This window comes from Dromaius novaehollandiae, chromosome 6, assembly GCF_036370855.1.
Source record: "Dromaius novaehollandiae isolate bDroNov1 chromosome 6, bDroNov1.hap1, whole genome shotgun sequence".
Classification (NCBI taxonomy): domain Eukaryota; kingdom Metazoa; phylum Chordata; class Aves; order Casuariiformes; family Dromaiidae; genus Dromaius; species Dromaius novaehollandiae.
This window is the reverse complement of record NC_088103.1, coordinates 30971406-30983478: the sequence shown is the minus strand read 5'-3', so window position 1 is coordinate 30983478 and position 12073 is coordinate 30971406. Positions and strand designations below refer to the sequence as shown.

General features: G+C 36.5%; 1 protein-coding gene across 3 annotated transcripts in view; it reads right to left on the bottom strand.

Annotated features, from left to right (window-relative positions):
* Nucleotides 1–12073, bottom strand: part of DNTT (DNA nucleotidylexotransferase) — a 169417-nt gene that overhangs the window by 54613 nt on the left and 102731 nt on the right. The gene's annotated exons all lie outside the window — the stretch shown is intronic.

Genomic DNA, 12073 nt, shown 5'->3' with positions numbered 1-12073 from the left:
CTCCCTCACCTTTGTTTGGGACAAGGATGAGGTCATTAAGGATTTTTAAGTGTGCACTGTATTTTCTCCAAGCACCATGAGCAGCTCTTTGAAAGAGAAGGAAAAAATTCAATTGCTCTAAACAAGTTTTTGGTTACTATCTGTCTCTTTTTATATCATTCCCACTTTGAGTTGCTGGGATTTTGTAAGGCATCCTCTTTTTAGCAGGTGTACTCCAATGAAACTATTTTATAGAAAAAAATCTAAGCAACAGGAGAACGATCTAACAAACTAAGCACCTCATCTATTCAAAGCCATGTAACTTCTTTATTTGACCTGCTCTTCTTTATGTTTTTCTTTTATCTTGTCACCTGATCTCAAATCTCCCTTCTATTCTTCTTTTTATCTTGTTACTTCATCTTTTCCTCTATGTATTCCACTATGTTAATACTTGTACCTAATGCTCTGTAACTTTTAGAAAAAGATTTTTACTTACCAGTTTTATGTGCCATCATGAATATATTTTACTCTACAGCTATGTATTGTGAGACAGTCCACTAAATCCTTAGCACTCATTTACAGCAAATACTTTAAACAGTTTCACATAGTGTCTTTTAAATATCCACTTTACCAAACTTCTTGGTCTGAGTCTTAAAATTCAGTGGCTGAGCATTTCAAAATCAATGCATAATATTAGCTGCCTTCATGCTAAATGTTTATAAGAGACACCTGGATTATTGACGGTGTTCAAAGCAGTACTTGAAAATCTGATGCCTCCCAGGAATATCCATGCAGAATACCAAAAACCCAACCATGAAAAATTACTAATGACCAGAGAATATTTGCTTGTGCTTGATTTTACTACAAACTCTTAGTGATAATTACAGCTGATAGTTTATTCTCTCTCTCTCTCTAATCACTGAATTTATTGCTAACAATGAAGATTTAGTAGAGTTGCTCAGGAAAATGTAGGAAAGCAGAAGAATTTGCATGTACGGTCAATATAAATGAGCAAGAACTGTTTTAATTCATGTTGTCATCTCAATTTCTTGGTGAAAGCCTGAATCAAAATATTTCAATGATCTTGAAAAACCACTGCAACACCTCTCTCAGAGGTTTCTGTGCCTCTGACTACACCTTCCACAATACACATACTCTTTTCTTGAGGTGAAAGGAGACAAAATAGTATAAGACTTCTACAGCTGAGGCTTTTCATAAAAGAGAAATTCTGAATAAAGAACTCATTTCACAAAAAGAGTACAAATCACTTGAATTATAGCACCTACCAGGAAAGAAAATGATATTTCAGTCCAGTTTTTCAATGAAAAAAATGAAAAATTTCACAGAAAACAGACAATTCTTATAAATATTTTCACAGATATTTTCCAACTAGATGTAGATATAAATGTATAATCTACTTTATTCACTATCTTAGTTTCTGTATATGAGCTGTTTTATAACACCACTGATTTATTTTTGCTTGCAATTTTCACATTGCCACCATCCCTTCATCAAACCTCTTCCTAAATAGTAATCTACTGTCCCCCAGTATATCTCAGAAAAAAACCATCAATCAAAAGCCACTATTGTAAAGAAAAATTTCAAAAAGAGTTGATGAAATCTTTGCTGATTTTAGGCTTCCTTACACATAGCGAAGGATGTAAGTGATAAAATCCAAAATGTACTGAAAATTAGAGGGGGATGTTCATATTCATATTCATATGTTTAGCATATTGATACCATTAAATATCATTAACCATTCCTACCATTAAAATCAGATATCAGTAGGATGAAGAAGAATCAGTCTGCAAACAACTGCAGATGAACACTGTTTTATGCCCTTCAAATTACCTGCAACACATATAACAACTGCTACAGAATAGTTCTAAGGTTATTATTATTGATCTTGCCTGAGACATTCTTGTAAAGTTACTTGCCATTCTCTCTACAGATTTTGAAAACGAAGCTTATTCAGTGTGAATACTTCTCCTTACATGTTATTATAAGGTACCAATTATCTGTACAATTTCCTTTTAATCAGAACAGCTTTTATTCCCCCATGACACATCATACTAATGTACTCCCAAATTACTAAGGCATTCAAAGAGCAATAGTTCACCCTTACTGTAGGAAGCAGATTTTCCAGTTTATAAAATTATACTGGTAAGTCAGTCTTAGTACAACTGGCATGCTCTGTCTCACACAGCCTCCCATTCCTCCAGGCTGTATTTTCTAATAATGCCTGGGTCCATTGGAGTTCAATCTAGTGTAGAAGAGATTGGATTTTTTGGATGAAATGCTTTCCTGCACAAAGTGTATTAGCACTATGCCTATGTCCCATGCAACAAACCTTTTTTAAGCTAACTTAATACATGTGCTTTATGCATATTGAAAAATGAGTCTATTGCGGAGAATCCTTTTAAAGGAAGGGCAAAGGATTTCCCCTTCCAAGAAAACAGAGAAGTGTTTCCAGTGTAAGGCATCCTTAGTCACTCATATGCTTCATTTGCAGAATGCTAATACCAGTATTGCATATGTTAACTGTTCTAAATAAAAATCACTGTTCTGGTATCTAACCACAGGAGAAAGGGAATGGTCAGTAGAATATAGGTTGCTAAGTATATTGTTTCACTGATATATTGGGATTATAAACAGCTGCATTATTACACCTTTTTTTATAATTTTACAAAACATTCACTTTGGCAAACTTGCCTAGGCAGTTGTCTAAATAATACAAATTTTGTCTCAAAGTTTTCAAACTCCAATAGTCTATTATCTTAAAGAGCACGACTGCACAAGCAGCTGGGGCTTGGCACGCGTAGCCACAGCAGCCACGGCTGCTTTCCACTTAGGTGATTCTAAGGAGCCAACCAGCAGGATAAATGGGTGTTTATTTCAGAGCTGGGACTTTACACCGGGAGAGAGCATGTTACTTGTGGGCATGCTTATAATCTGACGCTCCTGAAAGCAACTAAAATGGCAAAACCGAAGACAGTACTGAAATCTTCTCTAGCTAATGGCAATACCACTCCCTTACACTTTGATGACCAAAGCATCTGCAAGGGATACATCTAGGCAGCACCTCCTCCTCCTCCCAACCCTTCTACAAAGCAGACACCTCAGATTGCTTTTGTTGTATCCCATGCCGAGCATTCAACCCAGAGGGATCCTTCCCCACTTCTGCCCCCATACACTGTGAAAGTTTTTATCACAGTAGGTAGTCCCCGTTATATAGGGAAGATATTGAGAACCTGTTGTCCAAAAATGAGAACAAACATCAAACAGAATTACGGAAACATTAAAGATGCTTCCGAATGAACCAGAGTAGCTTTCTAAAAATTTCAGTTACTTTTTGTATAAGTAATAGGCATATTACACTGTAAACACTAAAATTATCTATGAAAAAATCAAATCATACAACATTAATATAGAATGAACGGATTTAAAGAACGCGGCACATCCATATACTGTTTTGAGATTAGATTATTTGCAAGATGTCCAAATAAACTTAGGAGGGAACTGCACATTGTTAGCTCACTACTTTTCCCACTTACCACTTCCTAAAATGTTTTAAAGTTACACAATTTCTTGGCAAAAAAAAAAAAATCTTAATTTCTTAATAATACATCCTAAAATCTTAAATAGGTCTATTGCAGTTCCTTTTCCTTAAACTGCATTTATTTACAAAGCAAAGAAACTATAATTTTTTCTGTCTCATCTCTACACATACTTCACCAACACTACACAAAGAAACTGTTGTTCTTTTGACATTGCATCTCAATAAATGGACTAAATGAGCTGTGAATATCAGCATTTAGCCAATAAAAAGAGATCTTTATTTATTTAAAATGTATCAGATTTGCTTCATCTAAAAGGCTAATTGAAAAGGCTATTCAGGTCAGCTGTGATATTAGAAGACAACTGAATCACATTTAATGCTATTTAAAGGATGGGAACAGGCTAAAAGAAAAATTAAACCATGGCCATTAAAATTTAATTTGACTTAGTGAGGCCATTAACATTTTGGTTTTATGCAGTGGCAAGCATTCTAAAAATATTTTCATATATTTCAGAAACCCTGAATTGTCAAATGGCTCACCCTTATGTATCAAAAATGATTGAAAGTGACCTTAAAGGGCAAATAAGAAAAAAAAGCAAAAGCCAAAAAATTCTTTGGATACCATGGTTATCTGTCATTCTGCTCTTTTTTTGTATATATACAGTTTTTGTATATGTAAGTGTACTATTATTGTACAAACACATATAGTCGCATATACTAATTATCTGTTCACCATCAAGCTCTCTCATATTCCGACTCACTTTTCTTTTATTCTTGCTGATTTTAAACTTCTGTATCTTACCACAACTATCAGCAGAATTCTCTGTAACAGGGCATTTCTGCCTCTGATAATGGCCAATTTGATCTGTGTAGTTAACTTAAAAACCTAAGATCAATTGGAAACTTTCTTTCACACACTATTTTAAAATAGCTTCTTATAAGAAAAAGCAACCTATTCGCTATTTGTGATCAAAAATAGTTGGAGTCCTCAAAAACAGGTAGAGTCCTGTGAATTTTGGTCCTATTATTACACTAAAACTAGTGGCATCTTCACTATAAACTCTAGAATTTTTATATTAATTGCACACTGCTTTTCATTTTAACATTGAATATCAGCTTTGGATATCAAATGGACTGCACACTATTTTTATGTGAACTCTAAAGAAATAAACTAATTTTAAGACAATACCTTATTTTACTCCTCCTTCGCGTACTTGTCACATGCTGCTTTGCCTTTACAAGTTTGCCTTCACGATTTGAAAATACTACTGCCAGTATTTCTCATACTTTACGTAAAACAGCAAATACTGTAAATAACACAGAGCATCATCAAAGGCATAATTTGAAAGATTTTAGCCAACTGTAAGTTTCATATAAAACACTGTCTAGAATTAGAATAGTTACTAATCTGTTCATGTATCAGTAAAGAACTAAAATTTCAGATTCACTGCCTGACAAGGAAATATATTTCTTCCCTGTTTTGGCTTACATTCTTATTTTTTCAATTACATGTTATGTATATTTTTAAATGGTAGTATGATAGTACAGAAGGTTATATTGTAATCATCCTAGAATAATATAATCTGCAGTTTCTTATGTTGCTGTATACATACTGCTTTTATTGCTCTAGCTGACTTACGCAGATTCATCAGCAGTGGTGATGTTAAACAAGTGAAGGTTTCCATAAAAACCGTAAGGCTACTCCAGGGAGTTTCTGGCTCTACAGATGTGGTGTAAAGCTTATGGCTTCACAGAAATCAGTGGCATTGCCATCTCCACTGTGGACCTACTACTTCGAATAGCTTTAGAGAGAAGAGAGATTTATAGTTAAATGCCATCATTCTTATGAGCTGATAAACCTGTGAAAGTGGGAAAGGTTTGGGGATTTTGATTCCTTTCATATTAAGGACATAGAGTAAGACATATTAAAAATCCTGGAGTCCTGAAAGGCTTTGAGGCAATATGCTTTGCTGAGATCTCAGCTGTCTCATGGATTCATATGGAGCTGTTTTAGTCTGTGACCCCCAAGTACCTTTTCCATCAGCTTCTACCTCGTGGTTCATCATGGCTAATAGAAGATGAAATGAGCAGGAAAAATAATCAAAATACTAATGACCAAAGGAAGTGCCTGAATTAGTCCAATAGATTATCTTCTAAATTGACTTAGCTAGCCATTAAGTTGGATGAAAACTATTTTCTCCTTCCCTAAGTTACTTTGTAATGGTTATGGAAAATTTGAAGCAGAAACTAGTGATGCCCTCTGTTCCAGCTGAGCTGTCGTGCCTCTAACCTCCTGCCACAGAGTATTTTTATTCAGAGCATCCCAGCAGCACAAGGACAAACACTTCTAATCTTAGGGAGTCCTGTGAGGGGAAGGCGTTTCACTGCTTCACAACAGACCAGGTCACAAGACCTCTGGGTTGGAAGCATCATCCGGGCTGTAGCTGGACGGGCTGTCGGTTATCAGAGGCCAACCCGTACTCATGAATGAGATCCAACCTGCCTCTTCACTTTGTGGCCGGCCGAACCACCAGGTTCTTCTGGGATCTGCTTAAATTAGAGCGTGCAACCTGCCACATCAGCTCAAACGTTCAGTGTGCAGCCTGCCCCACAGCTCCCTCATAGCAGTTTTCTCCCTGAAAAAATCAAACAAGAGCAGATACAAATTGTACTTCCGCTAACAGTGGTGGAAGAAAGTTAGTGGAAATTACTCAGACTTCAGTATCTGGTTACATATTCTCTTATTGCAGTTAATACTTTGGAGTAAAAAGGCAAAGAAATAACTACACCTAAGGAACAGTGTAAATTCCAAAATTTACTATAATGCCAACGTGTGAATAGAATAAGGAACTTCTGATACTGAGCTTGTCTAAAAGCTTAACAAAAGCAAGCTTTGCTGAATTAATTATACTAGGTTGAAGCCTGGTACTGTTTGAATCCTAGATCTGAGCAGAAAGTAAATAATTTGTGTAATAAGACTTAACAGAGATTTGGAGTAGTGTCAAGTGTTTTAGCCTCGCTGTAATGCCTCTGTCTCCTGCTAAATACTTTTATTAGGGGTATCCCGATATGACAAGGTCAAATGAAGCTTTTTATCAAAACTTACCAAGGAATTCACTTAGAGGTTAAATAGACCATAAAGTCTTGAGTATATTTCAAAAGCTCGGGAAGTGTGGTATCTTTCATATAGTCTATCTCACATTCCTTCATTTATGAGATTGTGTCAATACTGCGAGGTAATTGTGATCCCAGAGGCCTTACAGAAGCCCCATTTCGGAAACTAGAGTCCCTCAGTAACATCAGTTATTCTTTAATGTGTGAGCCTTTAAGATAATTTCTGGAAGATTTCTTTGTCCCAGCTATTACATTTTACTTTATATTCTGGGAAGAAAGGAAGGAATATCTAAACTATTTTCTTGAAACACGCAATAACACCAGCATCCCGTGCCATGCCATTCCTTTATGCATTCCTTTAGCTCGTAGGAGGCTTCATTTCACAGAGGAAGGAAACTTTTGCACTGCGCAATACAGAAGCACGTTTCCCCAGCGGTGCTGTCTGATGAACACCCTGACCCTGTCCTTGGCTCTCTTTATCGCCCTGCCTCAGACAAGTCTCATATTCAAATGCTACAGGGCCTCAAATCCTGATTTCCGTATGACGACAGAAAATTCAAGGAAGGAAATAGTGATCCACAGACTCTTGTTAGAGCAGAATTCAGTAATAACAGAATCTGAGACAAAACTTCCCTGAAGACTAATCCAGGACTGAGGAGCTCCCACCAGACAAATAGTACATGATAAACACTAGTTATTCTGCTTGATGCATTGCCAGAGGCATTTGGACATCTTGGTAGAGACTGCAATATAAAAATTTTTTAAAATAGAATGTCTCCCTAATGCACTTTGTTCTGTCTAAAGGCAAACACCAGTAGAAGTTAATAAAAGTTTATATGAGCAAATTATTTTTAGGAATTTTAGAACTGAAATAATAATAACGATAGCATGTTTGGGAACAAAAATAATTTAAAAGGTCTAGAAGTATTTCTGGAGAGTTTTAGAAGCAAAAACTCAATGATTTTTACACAATGACAAGGTCACTTAATATCACAGTGAAACAACGTAAATTAAAATTCTTTGCAGTTGGTGCACACCTCTTGCAGAGGCTGCCTGAGGTTAACAGGGACATCTGCTGGCTAAAACAGCAAAGCTTCCTGGCAGCTCGGTGCACGCAGGAAATCTGCACATCTCCTACTGTCTTCCAGTTGTGGACTAATTTTTGTTGTGTGCTGTGGAGCTTTAGCACAGGTGTAGTGTTACTTATATCAAAGTTGAGAGTAATTTACACATAGATTTCATTCTCTAGTCTAATTAAGAGTGAGCAAGTAGATACTCTTAGTTAATGGAGTCCACAAAGCTCTCCCAGTAGCATAGATACTCTTAACGGTTCCTGGGTGTAAAGGATATAGATACGGAATGGAGAATAATAATGTTTAGATGTCATCCATTAAGAATGACACTTTAACTATAACCAAATTACTCAACACAAAAAGTACTTACTTAACTCAGCTGCCAGATTGTTAAAAATAAACATAGAAGAAAAACTCAGAGATCTTAAGTTCAGAACTTGACTTTAGAGAAGGCTGAGAAATCTTGAAATAATGGTATCTTCTACTGTTCTTCACAGGCTCCTTCCTTACTTTTTTTAAATTGCCATAGCCCCTGACTATGCAGCCTATAATCTGTGCTGATAGAAGTTTTATGAACAGAATACATTCAATGGCTTTTTTATTTTCTTCAGAACAGTCTTCAGAATTGAATGTCCTACAGAACACATACAAACCTCCTGCCACTGCAGATCTAACCACAACTATTTGAGCATACTACATGGAATACATGAAAACTCAAACTTAACTTTTAAGTCCCTGGGAATTCATATGGACAAAGCACACAGAAGGGCTAACAGAAAGCCATACTGCAGCTACAATAAATGAGCAGGATAATTTTATATAACTGATCTTATTTCTTCAACTTCTCCTGTCAAAATAGGGTTTTTTGTGTATTGGGATATGAATCACCAATCTAAAGACTGAAGCCACAAACTATATTTGATATGACCTTTTCACTTAAAAAAAAAATTTCTAGGAATTTCCTCCAAGCATTTTTGCTCTTAGGAAGCCTTCAATCTACATCACCTCTGGTAGTAAAATCAAATATCAGCAGCTAAATCAAGTTAGCAAAAATCCAGGATGCTGCAGAATGTGGTGATAATGATTCTGCCCATGACAACCTTTGCTTGAAGTCACTGTGGAGCCATGTCCTGACATGGAGTTAAGGGAGAGGCTATGGGAGTTTTCGCTTCCAGGAAACCCAGTATGAATTTCTCTGTGTGCTTCTCATTACTAACAATCTGGTAATAAAGGTAAAATTACTAATAATAGCATTAACTATTAGTAGCATTAGCATTACTGCTAATAGGAGTCATATTTTATACAAAATGCAGTAATATATACAAGATAATGCTATTACCACTGAAAAGCTCTTAATTCTCTTTATAGGATGAGATTTTTAATACCTAGAAGAGATGATCGGGCCCTCAATTTTGCTCTCATTTGAAAGTCATAATGCTACACTCCCTCACTGGAGTTACTTGAGACAATTTTTTTATATATATTATTTTTATTTTCTGCCCATCCAAGGACCTACTTTAACTCAATGCTGGAAGGGAGACTTGACCCTCAACAGCTTTTGTAACCTGTACTAAGAAATGCTATTCCTTACCTCTCAGGATTTGTCCCATTAGCTTTAAGAAGAAAAAAGTCTTAAAACTCAGCAACACGATATAAGAGAGGCTGACCACTGAAAACAGTGCCATGACAGTTCCTGAATCAAATAGACTGCATGACAGATTCGAGTCTTTCTGATAACGTTGTCCATGGGATGCTCGATACTGCGTCATCAACACCTTCAGTAATTCCTTCTCCACACTGGAGCTGCTAGGCCTCAGTAGAGAGGCACTAAAATGCATTCACATGGGCAGTGTGGGTAGGAGAGTGATTTATTTCATAAGTACAGTTGTTCCATTTCTGTATTTCCTTGCATTTCAGCATTGTAATTTCTGTTTCAGAATGACCCAGATAAGTGTCAGAAAAAGATAAGAAAATAGACCAAAAAAATTCTCCCAATCTGTTATAACAGACTATACCAACTCAAACCCTCAAGGAATATGTTTTACAGATACTTACACAAGTGTTTCTGTTGGAGACTTAGAAAGGATAAAATCATCCAGACTTCATCAGTTTATTCATTTTTTTCTGCTCCTGAATGATTTCAAATTAGGGGTTGTTACAGGGTTAATTAAGGCTCATGAAAACTGGGAGCTGTGAAGGGTTGCCATCACAACCCTTTATTTCAGGGGCTTGTAAAAAGTCGTTATGTTCCTTTATGGATTCAGATACCTGAAAAAAGAGTACCCTTCAGCCAAATATAGTATTGTCACCACTTCCAAGCAAAGAAGCATGGAAAGTACTTCTGAATAAAGATGTTTCACATGGTATTGTTTCATGAAGAGTAGCAGGAAGATGAAAAGAGCAGAAAGAAAGGGCACCAAGGAAGTAGAAGATACTGAAGTCTGGCAATATGACCCTTGAGAAGAGGTGAAACAGAGAATTTTGGGGCTGAGCTGTGACTAAAAGGCATGAGAGTGGAAGAAGAAAGAAACTAGCTGTAACTGGTCAGAGAGACAGGTCTTGGTACACTCTCGACAGGCAAAGAAACACACGTTTTCCAGTTTTCACGCCTTACAGGAACCACTTGAAAGTCCTGCAATTTGGATAAACCACATATATCCAAAAGAGTAATTTGATTTTTCTTTCCTGTCTGTGGCCTTTTTTTCTACTTCTACCACTGTGAATTAGAAACACACAAGTAATAGTCTCCAATGTTACATAATCTGCAAATGAAAAACAACTAGTGGCTTAATCCTGCAACTCTGCTTCCTGAAACAAAAAGCAAGCTGGGCCCTAACACAGCCTCCAGACATATCTATCAGCCAAATCAAATTGAGACTCCTCATTTTCAACTCTCTAGTCAAACCCAGAGGAAGACAATCACTGCTGCTTTTTTCCAAAGTTATAAACCAAATACGAAAAACAAGGTAAATCAGGGTCCTGGGGAGTGAATATATTATTCAGAACAATCATGAGCTTATTCTTCTGTTATGCTAGCAGTATCAGTAGCAAGTGTGGTATTTGGGGATGCCAGTCCTGTTGTTTGATGAATAAAATTTGCCTACTTCTTTATTAAGATATTTACACAATAGAGAATGAAACAAGTAATGATTTGCTAATTGAAAACTGTGAGCTAGTGAGATTATGCATATGTCATGTTACAGCTCGGTTGAACAATGCTACCATATCATACAGGTAAAAAAAGAACAGACATGGTCATCATAACCCCCTATTCTAATTCAGTAACTAAAATGTGTCTGCTTAATAAAGTTACTTCAATCCACTTAAAAATCAAGTTTTCTACAAATTCTACACTGCAGCATTTCTTTTCCATGGGCTGGTAAAATTTCAACTGAGATTTTGAGTACGTTGAGTATATTGAGTGTATTTTGAGCTTTTAATGCAATCTCTGTGTATTTTAAAGGCATGTAATTAATATATAAGATTACTCAAAGTCATCATTAAATACTTAAGGACTTCCACTTCTGGTTTGCCATGCCCATTTAGAAATACAAAGGCTTAATCTCAATATAAAAAAGAACGGCTAACTACCACATCTCTCCGAAATAAACAAGCAACACAACAGGCTTACATCTGAACCTCTGACTTTCACACATTGCAGACAACTATGCTGCCAACAAGCCTCACATACGCGTCTTATCAGAGGAAACTGGGAGTTTGGAGAGGGATGATAGTTATGTCCCTGCAACTCTCTGACCTCCCCAGGCACGTGCTAATCAGTTATATCCAAGCTACTAAAAACAGAAGGTCCCTGGCTGATTTGCATCCGTGTGAACAGATTGGCATCCCGCTCCCCTTGAACCGAGAGGGGCAGCATGAAAACACGTGAGGTTCCCAAACATAAAAATCCCATCTTGTTCCTCTGTCTCTGCTCAGGGTTCATATTTGAGCCTTATGCTTCTTGTTGACCTCACATATTTGTAGAAAATATGTAGACAGTGGCTGCAAATGTCTTTACAGTAATTATGGGACATATAAAGAATAATTACAGAGAACTGCCAGGTGGCACAAAGGGGATGAAATACATTCATCACAAACACTGTGCAATTACAGTTGCAATTATAAATCGTGTAAGGTCCTAATTTTACTACTAATGGCATGGGACCGAGTCTGTGAAATCCTATCCAAGTACACAATATTAAATCACACAACTGAGATGCTGATTATTAATGTTTCGTTCTTCTCTCTCTCCCTCCCATACCATTTGAGTTGCATAAGAAAGAGATTGACAGAACTGCATTTTTTCCCGAGTCCTAGGAGAATATTTTAACTATTCTTGAAATTTTTT